The sequence below is a fragment of the Melanerpes formicivorus genome, unplaced genomic scaffold, assembly GCF_026170545.1.
Source record: "Melanerpes formicivorus ecotype bairdi unplaced genomic scaffold, bMelFor1.0.p_v2 SCAF_1, whole genome shotgun sequence".
NCBI lineage: Eukaryota > Metazoa > Chordata > Aves > Piciformes > Picidae > Melanerpes > Melanerpes formicivorus.
In genome coordinates, this window is record NW_027142353.1 from 69,106,759 (window position 1) to 69,134,276 (window position 27,518).

The 27,518-nt window shown below is 43.4% G+C and overlaps 1 protein-coding gene across 28 annotated transcripts in view; it reads right to left on the minus strand.

Moving 5' to 3' along the window:
• Window positions 1–27,518, minus strand: part of DLG2 (discs large MAGUK scaffold protein 2) — a 1,097,405-nt gene that overhangs the window by 122,853 nt on the left and 947,034 nt on the right. The window lies entirely within an intron of this gene.

The following is a 27,518-nucleotide window of genomic DNA, read 5'->3' on the forward strand; positions in this document are numbered from 1 at the left end:
TTCCAAACAACAGAACCAAACAGCTAAAACTTCAGGGTCATTAATGCAGCCAGTTAAATGAAACATTTTCAAGTGGCATTACTTACAGCAATAACGATCACAATTGTGGCACATGCCACAAATTAACACTCACTATTAGCCCCTAGCAAGCAAAACTGGTTATGGCAATGGTAATACACAGCCAGGGATTAGCCACTGGAAAGGGGGTTGTATGGCAAGTCTTACAATGGAGCAGAAGTTGCTCTTTCAGAGCTGAGCTCCAAGGATTCTGTTTGCCTGTTGGACAAACTCAAGGCTATCTGTACAAGTGCAGAGTGTGAACGATGATTTCAGGATGATTCTCTATTTCTACACTGCGGGAGATGACCCTCAGAGGGCTCCATTTGGAGCCTGAACTTGATCCAGCTCCTTGCACTCCCCATTCCTGTAAAACTCTTCCAATATTTGGTACCATAAAAAGAGGTTGTGCTTGGGAAGGTGCACACAGTTGTGTGAGGGGTTGTGCATCGTCTGGATGCTTTTCCATGAACAACTGGGCTGAGGAATGCAAATGAAGCCTGCGCCTGCAGCCCCAGGCAGAAACCCAACCCTTCTCACCATCTGGACCGACTGATGTGCGTCACCATGTGGGAACAGGGTGTTGCATTTCATGCATAGCAAAAGCAAGTCCTATATATATCCCTTTTCTCCCATCTTCAGCTGCTCATTTGCCCCATTCCTCATTTGTGTCTTTGTGTTCAGCACCTTCACTATCTGAGAAAAAACCCCCACTAAAGGGCAGAGATATGAGCAGTGTTTCTGCATCTGCTACTGCCTCTTACTATAGTCACTTATATGCAAGAAAAGCTGAGTACCGTTGGGTGGCAGAACGTAGGGGAGGCATCAGGACTTACTCAGACTAATGGTTTTAACGTCTCCATCTTTCTCAGAGAAAAGGGCTGCTGAGACTCAAATAATTTGATTTTCCAGCATGGGCAGAAAATATTTCATATAGCAGACCCTGGCTCATTGAGAAGCAGAAAAAAACCCTGTGCCACTGGGTTTGACTTTTAGAGTCAAATTCTATTCTTGTGGGTTTACACATTCCACTTGCAAATCATGGAGGTTCTCTGACATGGCCAAAGCACAACAGTTTGTTGTCTTGTGCACTAATTAGGGTTTTCTGACCTATTTTCCATGAAAGAGTGTTTCAAACCATATGTGCTGGAATGCCCTAAATGGCTTCTATTTTCCTTTTTGTTTTGACTTGGCCATCCAAGTTTGAAGAGGCTTCCCAATACTCTGTGTAAACTTGACACTGCCGTGTAATGATTTGGTGCAGCAAGATTGAGACACAAGCAATGCTTGGTTGAATCTCCTTGACCAACATAACATTCACTCTAAAATCCATCTCTCATTTACAGAAGCAGAGGTTTGCACAGCTGACCAGTATCACAGTAATGCAAGGCACTGCAGTACTCCATGGCTGTGTGCAGATGGGATGCACAGACCACAGTCTGTGCTATTACACATAGACACAGCTCCCAAAAGATGAAAAAGCTACCCCATTGTCACACTTGCAATTTTCAGTTAGACATCTGGCTTCCACCTTAGCTTTTTATGGGAGATGTTTCACAGCTAATACTGCTATAATATTGAGCAGTGTGGTGCTTTGTAAACCTGCTGCCTTCCCGGTGAATGGATATAAGCGTGGCTCAACCCATGTCCTCAGGGCTCTGTTCATATGTTCTGGTGCAGAGTGTAAGATTTCACATCCAAACTTACTCACTCCACTGACAGGTGTGTGAAAATCCCATATGGCTGCCAGATTTCTGTGTACTTAAATATATATACAGGATGTATTTTTAAGGCATTTGTAACAAACACATTTGGTATTGACTTTGAAGTTCTTCAAGCTGCAAACTAGAAATGATCTAAAAATGCAGAAGCCAAAAGACAAAAGTGTTCCCATTTCCTGTCAAAACATGACTTCTTCGTTCCATAGTCATGTGGACTGCAGTGACTACACGTCACAGACATCCCATTTGTTATCTAAAATGGGCACACAGATCACTGGAGAAAAATCAGAGCGTTCAGCTGGAATAACAAGAGTAGTTACATTTCTGCTGAAGTTAAGGAAACTTCCAATGAAGAGTAACTACAACAGATTTGATACTATCAAGATAACGAATTAGCTACTACAGTTAACTTGCATCCCAGTAAAGCAAAACCAGATAGACCTTCAGGATCTTCAGCTTGATCCCAGAGTTAGAGGCAAATAAATGTGCACCAACAGAGATAATTTCCAGGCCCTGCCAGAAGATACAGATGGTCAGTAAGCTGGTCAGTAACTCTTGCCACGCGGCCTCAGAAGCCATCATGCAAACTAAAGAGACTGCATTTATATTCCATTCTATTAGGGACTTTTTGTCAGACTCACGCTGGCTAAAGGCAATGCTCTTTCATCTGGTAGCCTGTTGATGGCACTGTCAGAGAGCATCCAAAGCAAAGAGCCCAGCAGGATGTAAAAGGAGACTGGGCATTTGTCAGACAATAACATCGGGAAGCACAGTAATGACAAACCCCCAAGTTTTCCAATTCTGCCTCCCCCTCTCCCCCCCAGCTTTGTTTCATATGTTTATTTCTCCTTTGATCTCAGGATCAAGGCATTGCTCTGCCCCAGCCTGCAACATTGCCCAACCGCCCAGCTCCTGGGTCCTTTACAGGGCAGAACTCAGAACGACAAGGGATGTCAGTTGCTGGCCATGCTGTTGCCTACCTTCCTCTCACAAAGTCTGGCGCTTAGCTCTTCTCCCTAACGCCAGAGGAGAATTACCAGGAAACCTCTCTGAGTGTAGTTCATTCTGAGACCTACCTATTTTCAAGTCAAGATCAGCTGAGCATACTTGTAAAGGTTTCATTACCTTTGGCAAAGGCGGCCACTGGTTACAGGGATTTTCAACACCCTCACTCTCTGAAGGGTAGTAAGGCAAGACCAGGTCATTGTAACTTGTGAGTACAGAAATCTATCAAACTTTTAATTCTAACTGAAAATGTATGAAGTTCACAAGCTGCTGCACAGTAGGTGGTCTGAATCCAATGAGAATTTGTCCTTTTACACAGTAAAATAGCACTACACATTCAGTCAGACAGAAGATCCCATTGCTGCAACCTACATACATCATGCACTGCAAAATAAACAGTAGTGACTATGTAAATGAATTTAATTGCCATGGCAAGGCAATGGAAACATTAATTTCCTTTAAATGGAGCAGACTTGCCACAGCCCATTTAAAAATAGTTTTAAAGTAGAGTTTCAGTTTCTAAGATTAATCTTCATAAGCATAACTAAGAGCCTTCTATACTAAGACTATACTAAGATTAATTAATACATTAGCTGGTACAGGGCTCGGAAGATGCAAAGGACTGCACAAGTGCTGTTACTACAATAACGTTTTGCTGAATGACAATACTATTTTTCTTCCTCAAGTGACAGCCTTTTTGCTGCAAGTACAGAGTGCAAGCTCAAGTTCTCTTCCTGAATGAGGATTGAGCTTGAAAAAAATACAGAAAAAAAAAGAGAATTAAAGAGGATATTCAGCTAGGGCTGAATGAAAACACCCAAGAGAGCAGTTCCAGTTGATCAAGGGCAATGACAAGAACTTGCTTTGCTAGTTAGGAAGGCTGACCTCTCTTAATGGTGGCTCCATAGTCTAAAGAATATGAATGATCATATCAGTAATAAAGAAAAGCTGCTAAAAGGAAGGAAGACCAGATGGCACTTTCTCTACAGTCTCTGGAGAGGCTGCCTGAATTTGATTTCAAAACCATTTTATAGCACCCTATGAACCTGGAATACTACAGCAGCCCATTTATAAGCCAGTGGATATCTCAGGAGCAGTTTGAGACTTCATACAAATTCATTTTCTGTGTGACTTAGATTGGTTCAACTGGTTAAAAGGACTGAAACTTGGAAGATAGAGTTTGGCATTGAGAACTGGGGTTGTTTTGCTGTCTAGTCTTTCATTTTTCCTTTAACCCTGTGCTGCCCACTGTTTTCTTTCCACTATTTCCTTTTAAACGAATTCAATATCTCTGAAGCTTGACATTCAAACCCAAGCCACGCTATAAAACACTTACTAACTCTGGAAAAGTAGCTCAAGATCCACTTTCTCTTAGGTAAAGATCGGATTCAGTAGAAAATCAGACAAGCATCTTACACACAATGTCCCACAGTCAACTCCTTATAAGCATGGTGCATGAAGGCAACGAGTTAAGAGCTTTGCGTGGCAAGGAAAGGTAGAGCAACATGAAGATGATCCTGCAGTTGGCAGTTTAGCTGCATGCACTCTGCGGTGGGAGGAGTAGGAGGCTGATCTGGGGAAGCAGCACAGCACAGGAATACACTTGACTCTTCTGAGGATGGTGATAAAAATCTGTCAGCTTGGCACAGCCCTTCAGGTTACCTACAGCAATTACTGAGCGTGGAGGAACTAACAGCTCTGCAGACATCACGGTAGAGGCACAGCATCTGCTTTGTTGAAGCAACCCCTGGGAGTGCTGCAAGGGGCTATCCATGGAAGGGGACACAAGACAAGCATGCAGATCAGTCCTCATGAGAAAACTGCCCAATTAAGCCTGCTTTTGTTACCGACAGTAAAAAATAAGTGGCATTACCTGAAGATGCCTTCTGCACTGATTGTGCCAATGAGCTGGCACAAGAATCAGTACACACACTCTCAGATTAACTTTTCCCCTCCTACAGTTTTCTTCCAGGGAAGAAAATATGAAGCCTGGATGACTAACCACAATGCAAATGGCAGAGATATCCATGCTAGCTCCAAATGAACTAGCATAGATGACACCATAAGTGAGTTTTACACACTTGTAAAGCAGTTTGTGATCCAGACAAGCCAAGGAAGGGCAGTAGGTGATACCCAGGCTAGGTCTGTGCCAGCCATTCTTGCAAATTTACTTCCACAGCTTTTTTTGCCATTACTTGAGAATGTGTCAAGAAAGTACCTCCCAGCAGGAAAGACTGTAAGCAATTGCCAGAGCATCACAGTGAAGTGTTGCTCTGAAAAGAAAAGGAAGAAATATCTGCTCTACTAGGGTATGGCAGAACCTCCTTCAGCTCAGTAGGAATCATTTGAAGCCTTTCATGGTTCACAAAACTACTGCAACTGTAGATTTACTGTCTTGGCTCTAATGTCAGACCGAGTAATTCAGCTCTCACCAGAAACCCATTGGATTAGCTCAGGTTGATGATACCCTGCTCTGAGGGGGCTTCCATGCCTTCACTCTTTGGGCACTCTGGAGGCATGCAGGCAGTGATGCTCCATCTACAGGTCAGCAGTGACCTGAAGAAGGAACTGTCTGCCATCCTGTCACATTTGTAACTGGAAATGAACTTCCAGAGTCAGAGGTGAAATAGGCACTTAAGGACAAGCCACTGTTTTGTAAGGATTGTGTCTGATGGGACCCATGAACCAGGCCACTGATCAGCTGCTCTGCTCTTGAACTACTTATAGCTCGAGGATTAATTAGGAATGGGAAAGTGCTCTAAGATCTTTAACTGAAGAATTAAAGGAGGTGAAATGCAGATACTTATTCTCACTATGGCATCAGCCTGGTGAAATAATGAAGAACTGAGCAGAGTGACTGTGGATGTAAACACTGAGGATGTGCAGTTCTCAGCACTTCAGTTTGTAGCTGTTTATTCCTGCGCCTGCTGGAGGCCTGAACTGAACCTAGGACATCTTCTGTGGGAGTTTTACCTCTGTGTGTCCTGGGACAGATGCTGCTTCTGCAACTCACTTTCTCAACTAAGTGCTGCTTCATGCAGATACCGTGAAGACACACTAAAAATAATGCTCTACTGAAGTGCTGATGCTGCAGGCCACCTAAGCACCCTCAAAGCAAGTAGCTGGAGAGACCAAGCAGTGATTTTATTCAGGGTTTTTTTTCTACTTTTACCCACAACCAGCCCCTTGGCTCTATCAATGTTAATAGTGCATAGCAGAGGGCAATAGAGGCCATCCTGAGGTATATAAGAGGAAACAAAAAGTACTCTTGCTGAGGCTGGATTAAAATTAAAGGATTCTTTCAGCTCCAGTTCTCAGAAACACACTTATTGGCTCTTAAAATGTAATTTTGTGCTGGAATAATCAGAAGTGACACAACAGAGCAATAAAACCCCTGAGGAGAACACGTTGAAAGTGCACAATCCATACTACAGTCTGTTGGCACCAAAGACTTGAATAATAATAATGTACAAAAATGCAGCAAGGTAATGAGAATGGGCTGCTGTTGAAGGAAACACTGTGATCTTTACAAAGAAAACTCTATTTACAGCCCACCACAAAAGGACAGGGCAGTGTCTGGCTTCATACCTTGACACGTGGGATGTGTCCTGGCGATGTGTGACAATAGAGATATGGCATTCTGTTGGAAATGAATAAAACCTACCTCCCTGAAAGTATCAGCAAAGTTCTAGGCATGCAACAATTCTGCTTATGCTAGAAAGTTACAAGGGAAATATATACTTTTGCTTTATTGCCAGCAAATGGAATTGCTTTGTTTCCCAGTAAGCATCTCATTGGACTCCTGCCACTGAAACAACAAGGACTTTTAGGAGGATGAAAATTGCATATTCCATGTGTGTGTCTTTATGCTACACTACCTATAGCCCACAAAAAGAGGAGACCAGTGAATAAAGCTTTCCTAAGCAGAGCTGAGCAATGCAAAGGGTGAGTGCCAAGAGGATGGAGCCAGGCTCTGCTCACTGATGCCCAGAGATGGAACAAGGGGCAATGGGTGGAAGCTGAGGCAGAGGAAGTTCCATGGAAACATGAGGGAAAAGTTTTTCCCTGTGAGGGTGACAGAACACTGGAAGAGGCTGCCCGGGGGGGCTGTGGAGTCTCCCTCTCTGGAGATATTCAAAACCTGCCTGGATGTGTTTCTGTGTGAGCTGGTACAGGTGGTCCTGCTCTGGCAGGGAGGCTGGACTGGATGATCTCTTGAGGTCCCTTCCAGACCCTGACATGGATTCTGTGATATGGTCTCTTCTCTGTTGTTTTATTTTTATACTTACAAACTAAGTTTTTGTTGTTGTTTTCACAAATCAGTGACCACACAGCACTTATAGCCACCCTGTGCCTGTAGATGGCTTATGAACATTATGTTGTTAGCATTTACAACTGCATGCCAAAAAGGAGCATTTTCTTTTGGGGCAGGTTTTACATGCAGAGCTAGGACAAGGAGCTAGGCAGAGGGAGATGACTTTCTGTCATTTTGACATTTTGGCAATTGAACACACACACATTGGAAATTTCCTTGTCAAACACTAGGTGGTATGTGGTGTGCACATCTAGCCTGGGGGCAGCTCCTGAGCGCTGCTCAGTGTGAAGGATGAGGCTGCTCAGCAGCTCGAGAAGGAGCTCACCAGGGGAACGGAGCTGCTGAGAACCAGAAGCTCAGCTGGACTGTGCTGCCACTTCAGCAAAATAATTGTCTTCTACCAAAAGGTATCATCATAAAACATTTCCCCCTTTAGTCCTAATGTGAAGGACAAACAAATAGAGCAGCCAGTTTACTAGGAACACAGGAGATGGTATATTAGGTATCCAGTAGTAAATAGGAAGCACAAACACTGGAACAGAATTCCTAGAGAGGTGGTTTTTGCCCCAAGCTTATCAGTGTTTAAGAGGCATTCAAACAACATCCTTAGTAAAGTGTCTTCATTTGGTCAGACCTGAATTGGTCAGGCATCTGGACTAGATGAGCCTTGCAGGTCCCTCCCAACTGAAACAGTCTGTTCTGAATAGTAATGCGATTGACAAAATGATCATTGTTAGAGCAATTAATGCTTCCTCTGTGAAGGAATCCATACCCTCGATGACTGCCCCAGGAGCTAGATGTCCAGATACAGTAACCCATCTGGGCCCAAGATGTTATGCTGTTGACAGTTCCTAAGTCAGTGGTTTGTGTAACAAGGTGTTGCTTCCTTTGCGCATGTTTTCCCTCCGCAACACGTGAACAGTGCCTGTTGACAATGCCCAGATCGCTGTCAGTGAACAGTTTCTCCTCTTGCATGACAAGTACCCTTTCTCAGAACAACAGGTACCTTTGTTGTGACAAATAAAGCCCTCTAGTTGATCTTTTATCGTTTTTATCTTGCACATGTTGCTGTGATTTTACCAGATTAGCATAAACCTGCTACTGTAAGGCAGAAAATAACTCTTTTGTGGGAAATTCCTCAGCTGAATGGATTTGGGGCTTTAGCATGGGAGAAGGAACACTCTATGTGTTGCCCAGTGCTTTTAGCCCAGATACCCATAACCATCTTGGCAGATATAACCAACTTCAGTTGCAGCAGAAAGGAAGAGGAATAGCAGGCAATCTCTCGATGTAGTGGATACAACTTTTCTAACCTCCTCTCTCACTTTATAACAACAAACCAACAAACCTCTTTATAACATGTGTTCTTATGGAAAACACGGGGTGGTTTGCTTTCCTGCTGCCCACAGCAGCTCCCTAGCCAAGACCACCTCATCTTTTGTACCCACTAACAATCAGCTTCCTAGGGATGCTCAGTTCAGAGCAAAAAATAATGTGTATCTGTCTTTAAAAATGTGTTTCTAGATGAAAGTGTGTGTGTGTATACATGCACACATATCTTTTGTAACTGGGATTTAAGCATTTGCGAAAGACCTTTATTAGCAGGCTCTGTATGCTATAAAATCTGACCAACCAACTCAATGGCAGTTTTGCTACAGCACTGCTCTACCATCAGACGGTTTCTAAACATCTAGCTATCCCAAAAGGCAATTTTCATGCATTACAGCCTTTAGACATGCCTCCTGTACACTTAAATGATGCTACACTGCCTTATACACATGAAAGTTCCACTTTCTGTTTTCAGTGAATGGGTAGAACTTGCCATATTAATGTGCCTCATGCAGAAACAACCCAAGTTTGAAGCACAACTTCCTAATGCTTTCATTAAGCTAGCATTACTTACTAGTGTCCTGTGAGGAAAGAAACCAAACAGACTTGTCTCACCCTTCTGCACATTGCCATGAAATGTACTTCAAAAGACAGGTGACTCAAGTCTCTCAAACTAATTTCAGCAGTGGTCAAGCTTTATTTACACAGCTACAGACTTTCAGAGTGAACTACACCTTGATATGCACGGGTAAACTATCAATAATCTTTATCTAGCTGAAATGGAACTGTATCCTCTAAAGACTATCCCGAGTCTCATAGATACGCTGCATTCTCACAGAATCAAAAAGTAATTCATGTTGGAAGGGATTTTCCTGAGGTCATCTCACCTAGCACCATACTCACAGATGATCTGCCTGCCTGCTGAGGGCCTTGCCTGGTTGAGTTCTGACATTTTTACAGCCTCTCTGAGCAATTTCTTCCAATATCTGACTGTTGTCATAGTGAAGATTTTGTCCTTAGGCACAAACTGGCATTTCCTTTGTTGTGATTTGTGTCCATTGCCTCCCAGCCTGTCACTACAGCCCTGAAAAGACTCTGGCTCTTCTCTGTACCCTCCTTTCTGACAGCTGAAAACAGGAACAACATTCCCCCTTCCTCTGAGCAAAAAGCTTCCAGCTTCATTTATTTGCTTGAAAAACAAGCTTAGAGATATTTAAAAGAAGAAATAGTGTGTGTGTGTGAAATATTTTATGGCTAAGGTCCCTTGTGGAAGGTATTTACTTCCCTCATACACTTTGTCTTCCTGACTCAGATCTTTTTTGTTTGTTTACCCTAACCTGTAGTGCAGCAAAAGGATACTGCAGTCCGGGAGATGGACCACAAGCAGTGCTGCTGATCTGACTAGTCTGTAGGTGGAGAAAAGTCATTTACAGCAGTTAAATAGGCTTCCATGAGGAGCCACAGGGTATTCAAGAGGGGTCTGTGATAAAGTAGCAGCACAGGAGCAGTTACAAAGTGTGGCTCACTTCCCAAGGATTGCTTTCAAAAGCACATCTGCAGTAGTAAGAAAGGGGGATTTTTAGGTCAAAAAGTGTGATTTGTTCCTTTGCCTTTGTTCCCCTGCTTTTATTTCTTCATAGTTCATGAAACTGATTGAAAGCATGCATTAACAACTTCTACAAAGATATGCCTTCATTAAAAATGTAAAAGTGATGCAGATCTATGCAAATTGGTATATTGTGCAGCACACAATCAATCACAAAGAGGCAAAAGGGGGGTGACCCTCAAGTTCTTGGTAGGCTGCCGGTTTAAGAGCTGCAAAGACTCTACAATGTCAACAGGTTGCATGGCACATGGCCACACTGAGCTGCCTGGAGATCTCAAACTGAGCATTTGTTCCTGGTGCTCTGGCATTCTGACTGCAGGGCAAAAGTCGACTTCAAAAGAATAATAAATCTTCCCACCACATGTTCACTTTCTGTACTCCTTGAAGCCCTAATGACAGAGTGATAGCCTTTGGCTTGCAGTCAGCTCTGCTTACTCACATGTGCTTGTTGGAAGCTGCAGATACTACTTGGGAGACTTGGTGGATGTTGTCTGCCTAGACTTTCAAAAAGTCTTTGACACTGTTTCCCACAGAATTCTCATGGACAAACTGGCTGCTGCTGGCTTGGATGAGCACACACTCTGCTGGGTAGAGCACTGCCTGGGCTAAGGGGCCCAAAGGGTGGTGGTCAATGGAGTTGAATCCAGCTGGCAGCCAGTCCCAAGGGGTGTTCCTCAGGGCTCAGTGCTGGGACCACTGCTGTTCAACATCTTTATTGATGACCTTGATGAGGACACAGAGAGTGTCATCAGTAAGTCTGCAGATGACACCAAGTTAGGTGGGAGTGTTGGTCTGCACCGGGGTAGGGAGGCTCTGCAGAGGGAGCTGGATAGATTGGATCCATGGCCAACCTTAACAGGATGAGCTTCACCCAGGCCAAGTGCCAGGTCCTGCACTTGGGTCACAATCCCAAGCAGTGCTACAGGCCTGGGGATGTGTGGCTGGAAAGCTGCCTGGCAGAAAGGGACCTGGGGTTTCTAATGGACAAGCAGCTGAATATGAGCCAGCAGTGTGTCCAGGTGGCCAGGAAAGCCAATGGCATTCTGGCTTGTATCAGAGATGCTGTGACCAGCAGTAGCAGGGAGGTGATTGTCCCCTTGTACTCTGCTCTGGTGAGGCCACACTTGAGTCCTGTGTCCAGTTCTGGGCCCCTCAGTTTAGGAAAGATGTTGAGTTGCCAGAACGTGTCCATAGGAGGGCAACAAAGCTGGGGAAGGGTCTGGAGCACAGCCCTGTGAGGAGAGGCTGAGGGAGCTGGGGTTGCTTAGCCTGGAGAAGAGGAGGCTCAGGGGAGACCTTCTTGCTCTCTACAACTCCCTGAAGGGAGGTTGTAGCCAGGTGGGGCTTGGTCTCTTCTGCCAGGCAACCAGCACCAGAACAAGAGGACAAAGCCTCAAGCTGCACCAGGGGAGGTTTAGGCTGGAGGTTAGGAAGAAATTCTTGATAGAGAGAGTGATTTGCCATTGGAATGGGCTGCTCAGGGAGGTGGTGGAGTCACCATCCCTGGAGGTGTTTAGGAGGAGACTTGATGGGGTGCTTGGTGCCATGGGTTAGTTGATCAGATGGTGTTGGATGATGGGTTGGACTCGATGATCTTGAAGGTCTCTTCCAACCTGGTTAATTCTATTCTATTCTATTCTATTCTATTCTATTCTATTCTATTCTATTCTATTCTATTCTATTCTATTCTAGTGACTATTTTAAATCAAAGAGGGGTTATACAAAGATTATCCATAGTTTACTTCGAGCCCATCATTGCCCCATAGGAGAGGCTCTATGCTTTAATCCATTACTGCTTCAAACTCAGGGGCTCTCCAAGAAGGAGCAGGTCCCACACCAGCACTCCTGTTCCCTCCTCCCAGCTTCTCTATGAAACTCTTGCACCCTGTACACAAGCTGCAGGACCCTATCTTCTTTCTGTGCCCCTTCCATCTGTCAGACCTTGAAGTCTCTCCTAGCTTTTAGCACCTCTCATTTTCCATTGTGCAGGAGCTCCTCCATCTCACCCCAGGGGCTCCATCAGGCCCAGACTTCTTAAAGGAACTGAAGAGAATGATGAGCCACAAAGAAAAATCCAAACATTGTCTGCCACATCCAGAACTAATTTTAGGCCTCAAGAAATATTAGGATTAACCCAGAACAAATGAACACTCTAGGATCTTGTTTTCAGAAAACTCTAATTTTGAATCTGTACCAAGGTGACATTTATCTCTCCAACACTGCCCTCTCTTTGTACCCAAACCAGGACAGTCATTGACCCGTTAGTCCTATTGCAAACACAAACAGCATTTTAGCACTTCCACAAACACACTCCCTTCAGGGATAAAGATTGCAGCACAAACCTCACAACCACTGATTAAAGAATCAGGCACACGTCAAGCAGGCAGCCAAGGGCTGGCCCAAGGAGTCCTAACCCAAACCAGGGCCCACAGACACGGTTATTTAATTTCTCCATCATTATTCAGTCTCAATCCAGCTCTGTTTTTGTTTACTTTCATACATTTTCTCCTGGGTTGCATGCTCTTAACCTAGGACACAATCTTCACACTGAGCTCCCCAGCCTGGCAGTCTGAGTTTATTGCATTACTCCATATCATTAAACAGTGTGTGCAGCATCCAGGTGAATGCTGCAAGAGTACTTAAAAGGTAAACTATTATTACTGCATTCCCTCAAAGCTCTGGTGAAACTTCAGCTGCCTTCTGCTTTCAAGTGAAACCCAGCATTTTTGGGAGCCACACATTCGTACTCACAAGCCTCTGGGCAGAATTCGCCACTCAACCATCCCAAGACAAAGAAACAGGAGTCTGTTGTCAAGGTTTGCTGGGTTCAGCTGAGGAGATAGTTTTGCCTCTGTCCTTACATATGGTGTGGGGTTTTTTTGTTTGGTTGGTTTGGTTTTGGTTTGTGTTTGTTTTGTTTTTAATCTAAGCACTCAAGTGAAAACTGCAGCAGAACTTGCCTCCAGAGGAAGAGAGCAGAAATCCTTCACAATGTGAAAAAATCCTGCTAAAAAGGGATTTTCAATGCCATGGATTCAAGTAACTTTTGTCAGAGATTTCCCACGAGTGTTGAAGCCACAGTTAGAGTTGGAGCCCATTGTCTACACCTACAGTTTTATACATTGTGTCTGAAAAGTTGGCCAGGCCTTCGGATAGCATCCTAGCAGGCTCTGCAAATGGATCCTCCAACTCACTGCTCTGCCGCTGCAGATCCTAATGATAATAGGTACAGAAAATTAGAAGAAGTTCTAAAAATGTCAAAGGCATAAAGCTGGCAGGACTAAGAACAATAAAAAGGACTGCTGCAGCCTATTTGGATGAAAAAAGCTGCGAGAAATGGTGCAGATCCATCATCAGGTGAATGCAATAAAATTTTTAGTAGTCCTGCAGAGCAGAGGGAACCAGGCACTAAAGATCTCTGTTCAGCTTTGGAAAGAAATAAGGTGATGCACTTTGTTTTAATGCATGAAAGGTTGGTGAGGGGTTTGGAACACAAGCCCTATGAGGAGAGACTGAGGGAGCTGGGATTGCTTAGCCTGGAGAAGAGGAGACTCAGGGGTGACCTTATCACTCTCTACAACTACCTGAAGGGAGGTTGTAGACAGGCAGAGGTTGGTCTCTTCTCCCAGGCAGCCAGTACCAGAACAAGAGGACACAGTCTCAGGCTGCGCCAGGGGAGGTTCAGGTTGGATGTTAGGAAGTTCTACACAGAGAGAGTGATTGCCCTTTGGAATGTGCTGCCCAAGGAGGTGGTGGAGTCGCCGTCATTGGAGGACACTTGATGGGGTGCTTGGTGCCATGGGTTAGCTGTTTGGGTGGGTTGGATTGGTTGATGGGTTGGACACGATGATCTTGAAGGTCTCTTCCAACCTGGTTTGGTTTATTCTAAATAAAGGTTTATTCTACAAATACCTGTCTGGAACTACTAGAGTGTTGATGAAAACCAAACTGAAACCTGAGAGGTTACTCAAGAGAAACAGAAGATTCTACATAAATAGGCATGATTAGTCACTGTCCAAGATTTCTTGGATTGACAGATGAAGATACACCTGGGTATAGATGTTTCTCATTAGCGCACCTTGACCTGCTGAGGAAACTCCAGCACCTTGAAAGAATTCATGATGCAGAGGGAAAGAGAAGATAGCTGGGTAAGCACAGGGTAGTCAGCCTAATATCAGGGCAACTACAGTAACAACAACAAAACCAATGAGAAGATGAGACTGTAATTCCATGGGACCTCATTGAAAATGTCTCCTCTAAAAGAGCCTCGCTCCTGACTGAGAGCGGTGACCAACAGAATACTCTCTTTAGGTGTTAAAAGTGTTCCATGGAGCCTTTGAATGGGCACTACAAACTGTGTGCCACACAGGACCAGTAAAGCCTGTAGTAAGTCACAAGGAAATGGTTTGTGTCTCAAAAAGTGGAAAGAACAAAATCATTGTTGAATGAAGACACATTGAGTGGGGTTTCAGAGGGATAAGTACAGGAGCACACATTTTGGAACACTGTCAATGGTTGTGAAAGCTAAGCCTATTTTGACTAAGTTTGAAATTAGAACAAAGACTAATAGAAAAGGTAGCAACAACTAGAGACCAGCAGCCCTGGTTTATGATCTGGTTCATTTGTTAAGCTAGTCTCAGCTGAATGAAATCTGTCATAATATAACCTACTGATATATACAAAGAAACAAAGAATGGAAGCCAGGGCTATGAGTGCTTGACAAGAGTGACTCTAAAAGGGATTGACAGTGAAAATGGCAAGGCGATTCGTGTGGGTTAGGTGAACACAAACAGGAGTAAAATGTAGCCTGGATATGTGTACTGCTCTATTGAGGACACTGGTACAAAAACACTGCAAGAAATTCTAATGTCCAAAACTGACAGTGAAACACTGAGGTAGAAGCCAAAACTGCCACCAAGACAGACAGCTGAAGAACTTGTTAGAAAAGTTTTTAGCTTGGCAAAGAGAAATTGGAGAAGCTGTAACACAGAGCCACTTTCATGGGAAAAAGTATTAGATACTTAATGACTTTCATTTAGAAAAGCATGAAAAAAAGAGATTAGGAAATGGGAGACAGAAGAATCCCCATGGGAAATAATGCACACATTTTCATATCTATTAAAATGAAGAACCACTGGAAGAAATTAGCACATGAATTGAATTCTTCATTTCTCTGTGTCATCAAACCAAACCAGGATGAATAAACTTCTTAAGGATAGGGTTCATCTTTGACTTTCCCTTCATGGGAAATGCAGTTTAGCTCTACCCAAGTTTTGTCCTCAGCAGAATGGTACCAGTATGAAAATTATGAGCACATGATGGACAGCTGGAATGGAATGGAATGGAATGGAATAGACCAGACCAGGTTGGAAAAGACCTTTAAGATCAAGTCCAACCCATCACCCAACACCATCTAATCAACTAAGCCATGGCACCAAGTGCCTCATCCAGTCTCCTCTGATAAGAGAGTAGGTGATCCACGCTCATATTCTGGCCTTGGCTATTAACTGAATCCTAGGCAAATGACACATTGCATTCATTTAAAAAGCACAGAAGGCCGAGATTTAACTGCTTTCTCCTGAAATAGTTTGAAAGAAGCTTTAATTCTATAGTAGTAGAATTTTACAGTACAGTAACATCTTAGACTGTGTCTTCAATACTTTCATAGATTCTCCTTTATCTTTCTCTCCTCTCCTTTTTCTTTCTCTCACTTTAGAAGCTATGCCACTTCTTTGCAGCTTCTCTTCATTCATTTGCATGTATCTACCATCCTGTGGGTGCAGGTAATTGCTTTATGTGTCTTCTAATATTGTGGAACAAAATTCCTCCATGACAAAGAGAGGAAGTGGGAAGAAATGAGAAGTTAAATAGTACTGCTAATTCAGCCAAGCAGGTCATGCCTAAATGAGAAAAAAAAACCACAGAAAAGAAGAAAAAAAAAGGGGGAAAAAACCTAACAAACATATAGTGGAGGGAAAAAAAGGTTAGGAAATGTGCTGCAATTTGTGATCCAAAGAATGCCTGCCCATAGTGATAGCTCTGCTAGAGCAGCAAAATGTAACTGTACTCATTACACAATCCATACAGTCTGAAAAGGTTTGTCACCTATCTGTGCTTTAGATTCTCACATCTTTGGAACTGGTGCAGTACTCTTCCTCATAGGAGTTATATTTAGGGGTTTATTTAGGAGACATCATAGGAGTTTCATTTACATGCTTGTGGAATTTTTTTCTTCTGTACGTTTGATCAGTTTGGGGATCTCAGAAGCAACTTTTCAGCTTACAGAAAGAGCTTACCTCAAAACCTCCTGAAAATCTCTAGCACTGGATTAAACCAATCTAAATTGTAGGCAATTTCAGCAAAGAGGCACAAAACCTCAATGTATTCAAGAACTTCTGGAATCCATGAGCAGCCAGAGTGCTTCTTCTCAGATCTGCCTCCTTGAAGTCATCTCCACCACCATAATGGTGCTCTTGGTGAGCTCTTCATCTTCCCAAGCAGGAGCTCTCTTGTGTTTTCTGTCATTCCTAGCCCCTTTTGTACCTCTGTACTTTAGCAAGTATAACTTAATCCTCTAAAGCACTTTGGAATCATGACATGAAATGCTTTTGAGATGTGTTGCTACTACTATGAACTAATTACTAACACTTTAAGGAAGGGAAAAGCAGACAGCAGCAAGGTGTTGTTTTCTTTGCTACGGGATTGCAGAACTAGAGTTTGCAATAAAAGGAGCAGTCACGTGGCACAAAGATGTTCTCTTGTAACTGAGCAATACACATCTCTTCTGTCATCTAGAATCAGAAACAATTCACTTCAGAGCTCCACAGGGCTTCAGGATAAAAGCAGGCTGACAGAGTTTCCCCTCTCCTCAGAAAGAGAGTTAGACACGCAGCACAGCAGGAGACATGCCTTCTCATACGTAGTTTACTTCAAACAGCCCCACTTTAGGCACTCATGCAGCAGTATGAGACAGTTGTGTTTGCTCAGCCTGAAGAGGAAAAGGCAAGGAGGGGATCTTCACCATGGCAGTAGTGAAACACTGAAACAAGCTACCCAGAGAGGCTATGGATTTTCATCCTTGGAAATACTGAGAACTTCACTGAAGAAGGCCCTGAGGAGCTTGCTTAGGTTGGCCCTGATTTGAGCAGCAGGTTGGAATAGATGATCTCCAGAGGCCTCTTCCAACCATAATTATTCTGTGATTGCTTGTAGTTCTTGGATAGTTTTCCCCATTGCTCTAATTCTGTTCCTGTTAACACTGGAGCATCGAATGTTTTTGGACAATTCCATTCCCTAGCATTCCCTAGTATAAATGCTCCTTCAAGGAAGCACATCTCACTAGTTTTGCTTCCAAAGCAGTGCTTTAGAAAGTATTTATATACAGTATTCCTTCTGTTTAAGTAATGATTTTCAGCTAGAGACACCATTATTTCCACACTATTTAATTGTGATATCAAGTGAAGAGAGTGTCACTGAGCCTTTAAAAAGAGGTCCTGAGAAGACGTTGCACAGCTCTGAAGACACAATGTCACATTTGCTGTTTTAAGGACGGACACTCCTTTCCTGATCTCTTTTTCCTTTGCCTTCTGACAGGTCTGATGTTCATCTGACCAGAATTTAGTTTGGGTTATTTTATTTCACTTCATTTTCTGGTAATTTAGAAAGCTGAGTTATCCAGTGCTGAGCTCTGCAAGAGAGCAAAGAAGAGCAAGAACCTCTCCAGTAGCAGCAAGCCCATTACATTGGCTGGCACTGTTTAACAACTTCAGGTTCAGGCTGAGGTGTTACAACTCAATGACTTCTACAAAGCATAAAATGAAGACGTGTATCTCTGGCCCAGCCATTTACACCGCCCTAGTAGTCAACGGATATAAGTTCACAGATGCTTTAAGCAGCATGGATCTTGGTCTACAACTGCTTGTTCTTGACAATAAAGGAAGTCTAAGGATAAGATTTGCTTGTTTAAGCATGGGAGGCTGGTACCCCATGTGATGCTCCAACTACCTCGCTCGGCCTCAGCCTTTGTGAGGTCCTATACCGCATTTGCTAGCCTTGTGCTTGTCCCTTAGACCCACACAGGTGGTCACTCCCTTGCTACAGTGACACCTGGATCATTATAGGTATGCATATAGAGGAACTCAAATTTAGGAACCTTAAATTGATGCCTATTTATTGTAAGCTGAACCCTCTTCTCCATCTAAGTAAGGCATGTCCAGGCAAGTGAAATGGTCCAAACAACTTTGAAGATCTAAAAAGTGCCAATTCTTCTACAGTTTTTGCTGTGCAGCTTGGGGGATTCCCTTTGTTTTGTAAGACAAAACCAAACAACAACAACAAAACCAAACCCCAAACCCCACCACCCAAACCCAACGCAGAAATCAAGTAAATTAACATCTTAACATATTTCCATTGAGGTAATCTAATCCTATCATAAATCTGTTTCAGAAGCTTTCAGAAAAACAAGGCAGGAGTAGAGTCCAAATGCTTCATTTTTTGGTGGGAAGTATTTTTATTAAGCTGACTTTAGGCAAAATATGCAAGCTTTAAAAAACCAATATCTAGCTGATGTGAAAATTAGCTTATAGTTATAGTTACATGTGGGAATGCCTCCAGATCTGTGCATATTTTGAACCTCCTCATCTTGAGAAAAGATGAAATTTTTCCTCACTTTACACCTCCACATACTGAAAATCAAGACACAAGCTGCTAAGTGTGTACAATGAGTTCTGAAGAGTGTCACAAATGATACCAACCTCTACTTCTCATTTACTTATCGCAGCCACCACCACTAATTTCTGGGGAATCACAGGATGCCAAACATTGCTTGCTTAAGTCTTTAAATAATCGCTAGTCAAATGCCTCTCCATAAAAGCTCATTGTGCCTCTAAATTGTAGTAGTCTGGAAAGATAATGCCCAGCAATGTAAGAGCTCAAATTACCCACTTTGGGTCTGATTTGCAGAAGTATGAACATTTACATTACTAGACCTATATGTATTCATAACCACCAAATATTAGTTGAGAATGGAAAAGTTAATTGGGCTGGAATTACCCTGACCTGATTCGTGCAGAGCAGCCAAGAGCTGAACTGCCATGACAGGTCAGCCAGTGGCTCAGGAATGAATTCCTAATGCACCTCAGGTGGTTGCAGACCTCACCAGGTTTGCTTTTAAACATTGTTTTTTCATCTTAGTGAGCATGTAGTAACAGGCATGTGCAGCTAATTTCAGGAAGCCAACTGAAACACTTCTCTGCCCACACTGTTTTCCTTCAAAAGGTGAGGTGAGAAGAACCAACGCGAAAGGTGTTTGGGAACTGTGCTGATGGCACAAAAGTCAATAGTTTGTAGCTAAGTAAAAGCAACAGCCCCTTGCCCAGAGCTTTCTTCTTTGTCTGCCCTTTGGATACATGATATCACAAACTCCTTCTCTCTGAGAAAGGAGACTGATGCTAACCACAGACAGAGTCTCATGATTTTCTCTAAGTTTTATGCAACTGATTAATCACATTCAGCCCCAACCAGCTCATGTATGAATGAGTAATTTCTTTTCTAACTAGAATGTTTAGAGATAACTGTTCCTCCAACTGTTGTCCTATCAACATCTGATCTCTGGACACACTGGCTTTATGGCATAGTCTAAATGGCACCTCTTCTGCTACAGCTTAGGAAGAAACTTTGTCGGGACTGTTGCCGCCACAACAGCATTTAGCATAGGAGATGAAACAAATCAAAGTCATGAGTCAACTCACGTCGGAGGCAGAGCAACTTCTCATCACCCTGAAAACATGCAGACACTTCAAACTGCAAACATTTTGTGTTTTTTAATTCTCCAGCGAGTCAATTAACCAACACAAAGTGGAGAAATGAGCATTTGATGGGAATTGCAGGGAGAAGCAGCAGCTGCTTGGCAAAGCGAGAACAGAAAACAAATGATGAATCCAGCCTTGTCAAACAGTGATGCACATTGTGGCCCAGTCACAGTCCAGGACAGGTCCAGCATAAAAGCTTAGGTAAACTTTCAAAAAAGATTAAACTTCAAAAAATCTGAAAAGGAATCAGTCTAAAGATGCCAGGCACCCTGGCACACTTGTAAAGGCATTGATGTAGGCAGATGTCTAACCTGAAATCCATAAGTGTTACTCAGCACACACATTTGGTAGATTCTTGGGCATCTTTGTAAGTACCCAAGAAGAAATATTTGCAATCTGGTCTTCAGAAGCCTTGAGTACTTGTACTCAGTGCCAAAGACACAGACACTGCTTAAGGCTTCTGGGTTTTGTAGAAATGGAAGCATTCTCCTACGGATGTTATGGGTCTCATGGATGCTCTTGAATGTTGTAGCCAAAGTGTTCTAACACTTCTATATCAGGTAGTGAGAGGACTAGGGGGAATGGAATGAAGCTGGAGGTGGGGAGATTCAGGCTGGATGTGAGGAGGAAGTTCTTCCCCATGAGAGTGGTGAAGCCCTGGAATGGGTTGTCCAGGGAGGTGGTTGGAGCCCCAGCCCTGGAGGTATTTAAGGCTCTGGCCAGGCTGATCTAGTGTGGGGTGTCCCTGCCCATGGCAGGGGGGGTGGAACTAGATGATCCTTGTGGTCCCTTCCAACCCTGACTGATACTATGCTACTATGAACTACATATAACTAAAATGATTTCCCCTGAACTAGGTAGGTAGGTAGGTTTTTTTAATAGTTAGCAGAGTAACTGCTGTCCCACCAGCTAAATCTGCTCAGGCTTCCATATCATGTTTCAATTACAGCAATTTCTTTTTCCTGGTCACTGGCAAATGAAATCTTGTTTCACTGGAATCCATCAAAAATTAATTTTACTAGATCCTTGCCTTGATCAGCTTTTCCCTGAGACATACAAAACTCTAGCAGCATTTAATTTGGCAGCGTTATTAGGCTGCAGTCCATCTTACAGGTAATTATTGTCTTACTGTTTTCCTTGCACACTGTCTTCTGCCTGTCTGTGAACATCTCTAATCACATCTTGTACATAAAATCTTACTGGTATGGGCAAGGCTGTGGAAAAGGAACATGACATTAAGGGTAACTGGGATAACACAGAAAAATAATCACAGCCTCTGGTTTCTGGAAAGAGTTGGTTTTGAAAATCTGATTTTATAGAGAGATATAAGCAGCCCTGTGGAAAAGGACTTGGGGGTGCTGATGGACAAGAAGCTGGACAGGATCAGACAGTGTGAGCTTGCAGCCCAGAAGGCAAATCACATCCTGGGCTGCATCAAAAGTCACAGTGCCAGCAGATCCAGGGAGGTGATTCTGCTACTTTGCTCTGGTGAGACTTCATTTGGAGTATTGCATCCAGCTCTGGAGCCCTCAATCTAGGAAGGGCATGGACCTGATGGAGAGGGTCCAGAGGAGGGCCACAAAAATGATCAGGGGATTAGAGCAGCTCTGCTATGAGGATAGGCTGAGGGAGCTGGGGGTGTTCAGCCTGGAGAAGAGAAGGCTCCAGGGAGACCTAAAAGCAGCCTGCCAGTACCTGAAGGGAGCCTGCAAGAAGGATGGAGAGAGACTGTTTACAAAGGCCTGTGGTGATAGCATAAGGGACAATGGCTTCAAAGCACAGAAGAGTGATTTGGATTGGATGTTAGAAACAGGTTCTTTACTATGAGGGTGGTGGAACACTGGAACAGGTTGCCCAGGGAGATGGTTGTGTCCCCATCCCTGAAGATCATAGTATCATAGTATCAGTCAGGGTTGGAAGGGACCACAAGGATCATCCAGTTCCAACCCCACACTAGATCTGGCTGGCCAGAGCCTCAAAGATATTCAAAGATATTCAAAGTGAGGCTGGATGAGGCCCTGGGCAGCCTGATCTAGTTGAAGATGTCCCTGCTGACTGCAGAGGGGGTTGGACTGGATGACCTTTGGAGGTCCCTTCCAACCCAGACCATTCTGCGATTCTCTGATTCATGTCTGTGCCTACACATGGGCCTGTAGGAATAACGGGATGTATTTCATCCCATCTTCTCACAGTCAACTAAGGGGACAGTGTCAGGTATTATTGTGCAAATATTTAAAGATTATTTCATCCTTATAAAAATATCACATTGGAGAGCAACGTGCTCAAACACTTCCAAGGCAGCCCAGCACCGAAACATCTGATGGCTTTGTAACAGACTGTGTCATTATAATCCAAAAGCTGCGAATGGGAACATCTTGTTGATTTTGTTTGTGATAGACTTGTTGATGGATTGTGAGGGCTGACTGAAGGAGATTATTGTTATTTTGTGAGCACAATTTGTACCTGTATGGGGAGTAGCAACGATCATCTTACTTGACTGAAGCACAGAGAAGCTGATGTGGGATCCTACAGCCCCTTGCAAGCCACAGACCAAAGCCAACCTGAAAGCACTTGGTGGCCTCTGGAAGATGTTGTTTTCTGCAGCATCCTTTCAGGACAGAAACAGCAGTTTTGAAGATTAAAGATCAATCCCACCAGGCCTTCTAGACTTCTAAAGAGGACAGCAGAAAGATCATGTCTGTTTCAAACGTGGGCAAACCCAGATCCTTAATTGCAAAACATATCTGCATGTTGAAAAAGAAAACTCCCCATTCTCCCAACACAAACAGGTTTGATCAAAAGCCCAGAGTGACTCAGGTAGCATCAGATGGGGGGGCTGGGTGTGCCTAAGCCTTGATTAAATAGAGTAGAGCCCACTACGATGTTTTTTATGCTGAAGCACAACCTAAAGTGTATATGGAAAGTGTGTTGCCATAGGAACCACTGTGCTGAGATGAGTAGGAGAAGTGAAGAGCAGGGGGGAGAGAGGCGTTTAATGAAAGGGGGAAAGTACTGAATATCACTGCAGATGAGAAGCTGCTGAATTCATAAGACACTAGCCAGCTGTTAATAAGGTGATTAAATTCAAAACAGCATAGCAGAAAAGGTAAACATGAAGCCAGTGACTAACTGGGAGGAAAAGAGCTAATTGTAACAGAACAAAACAAAAGCTGTGGTCAGCTTTCAGCACACACAGCTGCCTGAGCACCATCAACAAGGTAGCACATCAGTTTGGGGAAACTGGCTGCAAACCACAATGTGCCAGCTTCATCAAACTAAAAAAACCCTAAATTAACCCAAACCCCACCCAGGAAACAGCAAGCCAAACGCTCCAACAAACCAAACCAAAGACACCTATCAGAGTTACTTTTCTAGCAACAATCTCGATGCTGTGACTCTATGGAAGCAAGATGGACTGTGTGACCTTCACAGTGCCTTCCAACCTGGAGCATTCTAACAACTGAAAGCCCCACAGGAGTCCAGAAGCCATTTACAAATCAGGAAATGTCTAGAATTCAGTCACTTAGTCCACACAGTGGGTAGTACAGCTGGATAGTGAGTAGCTGCTGGAGATGTGCAGGCAGGGATACTCCCATGGCATATATCCCTTTAGGCTGTAACAGATGAAGAGTGTCACCCTCTACTTGAGATACAATAACAGGGAAAAAAGCACCTCTAGACCACTTGGCATCAATAACTACATTACTAACAGCTAATAGCTCTAGGCTGACTAAAAGTTGAGACCTACTGTGCTATGAATTCAACACCTAGAGAATAGTTGCTTCCTCCTCAGAGACAAATAGATGAAAAAGTCACAGGCTCTGGAGAGAGCATAACAGGCAGAAACAATTACCAATTGTCTTGGTAACTCTTGTGCAGGAAGTTGATTAATGGGCAGAGAAATGTAGGTACACAGGGGCTTCAAAGGGGTAACAAGGAATTAGGTGAGGATTAAGGAGGAGGGCAAACAACCTGGAGCAAAGATAAAGCACAAAGACTGGGTAAGAGGAGAAGGGGGAGGTTAGAAGACCCACTCAGCACCACAAGACCAGCAGGAGGCTAATATGTCCATGGGCTGCTCAGGGATGTTGGTGAGAGAGAGTCCTTGGTTCACTCCTCTGGGCTACTGCTGTCTCCTTTGGAGCAGGAGAGATGTGAGTTGGGTTTTACTTGCTGGCTGTAGAGTAGACAAGCCCCAGCTATACCCCACTCCTCTGCTGTGGGTCAGGACAAACCTTAATAGCAAGTGTACCTGAAACCCAGTAATAGGAAGTGTACCTGAAGCTCAAGCAGGAATTCACAATGCACAAAAAGTGAGCAGAACAGACTGAAGGCTATGTTATGCAAAATCTCTAAGGGGGCTTCCAAATGAAGACACGCAGGGCTCTGTCCTAATATGACGCAAGACTAATGAGCATACACAACTAATCCTTTGCTCTTCGCTTGCTGCAAAGAAAGCACCCAGAGATAGACTACTGGCTGATTTATTTCTGATGCTGGAAGGGTGAGTTACAAGGTCTTGGTTTATCCCTTATACAAAGGCAATGCTGAAGCAATGGCCATAAAATGCACTGTGATAATACAAATGTTAGGGCTTTTACTATTTTTGGTGGCAATAAGCCAATAAAACTGCCCAGATAAAGTGCATTAATAAAACTTGATTTAAAAAATGAGTCCTGTTCTTAAGATATAGCCTACAGACCAAATCTGGAATTCTTCATTGAATTCTCAGGCAAAACTTATTTCAGACCATAATTAATAGAAGACTATTTCCAAATAGCAGAGAAAATATTTCTATGATATCTTTTTGCTTGCTGTATGATATATGCTGTCTGAATCACAGCACTGGAATGTAGGGATTCAAATAATAACAAACATGGTGATAGATTTGAACCCCTATAAAAGCTGAGTATTTGAATACATGTATAAAGTGAGGAATCTGAGTAATTTCTTCGACTTTATATTATCATCAAACTGTGAGATGTGAATGAAAAGGCTCTCTACAGTTCAAGAAGTGCATAAAGGTGAGTCAGTTATCCTTTTACACAACGAAGAAAGGAAGGAGGAAAGAATACAGCCCTTAAAAAGCTGTATTAGCTGCTTAAATTTTCAAGGCAACTAATCATTTGAAGTCACAAGGCTTTGGCAATTTACAAACACTAACCATCTGCTCTTCAGTTTCCTGAAATCATCTGCACTGGAAAAAAGTCCCACCCAAACTCCACATAAAGCACTGTGAAACAGAATGGCAGAGCCCCAGCTACGAGCATCAGTAAGACAAGACGGTCAGAGCAAGCAAGAGTGGCAGTTTCTCACTTTCTGAAGAACCTCTGCTTTCCTACAGTGGTGTGAGCAGCTTTATCCTCATGGAGCATGATTTCTCTCTCATTAATTCCCATGCTTTTGAAGGTCTGGATCTGGATCTCAGCAGCGAAAGTTTGTCAGCACACCTAGGTCTTTCTTTGGAGGTGTGCTCCTCCTGATTTATTTTCCCTGTTTAACTTACATTTCAGAGTATTGTCAGCATTTCTTTCCTAAAACCTGCCATGATTTAAAACAATACTGAAATAACTCAGTCCTGGTAAACTGTGATTCCCTTAGCCTCACTGAACTAGCACTGCCAGCTGGGGTTTCCAAGAGGAGCAGAAGCTAGAAGGGAGGATGCTAGCAGCCCTTCCTTTCACAGAGACACTCCATTACCAAAGTTTCTCCTAGATGTGTATCTGAAGCAGACTGGTCAGAATAAACTGCCTTAGGGCGCCTCTGAACCATATCTAATGTTCTCCATCCATCTCAACCAGGGACATTTTTTCCCCCTGTAGCATTATATGAAGAATTTATATTTGCATGTTTTCTGTGATTGCAGTAGAAGCTCACTGACCTGCATGTAAAAGGAACAGCTTCTGCAGGGCAGAAAAAAGCAGCTGTAGAAAGATGACTGCCACAGAGATACTGAAATAATTAATCATGATTAATGTTAGTATCATAAATCCCATGGGAAGGAATAATGCTTTGCCACTTAGAAAGCATTGCCCTCAGCAGAATTTTTAACACTGAAGTTAATACAGGGCACATCACTGCACTCCATGGGTCCCTCATCAAAATCCATTCCCCACTGGAAAACCCAAATTAAAAATGAGGCTCCAGGGATCTTAGGTTGAAGAGAGGCCCTCAGTGCCAAAATCAACAGCAGGAGCATTCTGCAATAGAAGTCAAACATTAAGGGAGAGTACAGTAGTTAAATTGAGATTACAGTGTGGTATAACTGGAACTGACTTCCTGCTGCAACTAAACATCTGTACTAATGTGAAAAAATAGCTACAGGATAGATTTCCCTCCTTATCCCCCATAAACCCTCACTGGCATCTCTCCAGGAGAGCAGAGTCATGCAACACTCTTGCTGTGCCAGCAGTGCCACCAAAACACTCAAATGCTTCTCTAATGAAGGTTTAGCGCAGTAGCGTTGAAACACTCCTGGTCAAGGGGAAATCACAGAAGTCTCATCTCTTGGGCTCCTCTGGCTTCAGCCAGAATGTGCTCATACCACTGGGAAATTAATATAAGACCCTGCCTTCAAATGACCTTTCACATACAGAAGCTGCTTCACAAGCCCATGACTGGACTGGTAATAAACTATGTTGACCTTTCCCATCCTCTTCATCTGTCTAAGCAGAGTTTCTGCTCCTTAGGACAGCACTTGTCTAGACAGAGGTTTTTATTCATTTAGTGCATTAGAAACCCCAACAAAGCAAGCAAACAAAAGCACAATTTAAACTGCTGCAGTTGTTCTTTATGCCAAACTTCCCAGTCGCTGTCCTTCCCCATCCCATCCTTTCTAATCACTGTCCTTCTTCCCCAGGTACTTGAACACCTATAGACCTATGTTTCACTGGTCTGTAAAGCACTGGGAATGCTCAAGGAGTGGGATGATTATGCAGAACCATTATGCTACTAGTATCTTCTACCACCACAGTCTGATTTCCTTAGCTGCTAACTTGGAAGCTGCTAAAAGCCATAACCAACCTGATCTTCTATGCCCAGGTGACTGCCTGGTGGATGTGGGGCAGGCTGTGGATGTGGTCTACCTGGACTTCAGCAAGGCCTTTGACACCGTCCCCCATAGCAAACTCCTGGCCAAGCTGTCAGGTCGTGGCTTGGACAGCAGCACTCTGAGCTGGGTTAGGAACTGGCTGGAGGGCTGAGCCCAGAGAGTGGTGGTGAATGGTGTCACATCCAGCTGGCAGCCGGGCACCAGTGGTGTCCCCCAGGGATCAGTACCTATTGACCACAAAGAAAACCAAAACCAAACCAAACCAAAATGAAAAAAACTACGTTACCTGTATTTAATACAGCTAAAATTATCCTCTGAGTCCTTTGCTTTCTGTCACTCTTAGTAATCTTTCACCTAACAGGGACACTTCTGGAAGTACTACTGTGAAAAGCTGTATTTTTCCCCCGAGAGACTCAGCTGCAGTTAATTAGGACAATCTCATTAACAAAAATCATTAAAAACCTTGTTGTGTCTTACTTAGGAATTGTCTTCTTTGTTATCACTTTCTCAGTGTTTTGATCTTCAGTTATAATTACTAATGGCTGCTTGTTAGATTTGCACCAATTTGTTATTTTGCTTGACTCTCCACCCTAAGCAGAGGAAAGCTTGGATCTAGTGGCCAGCA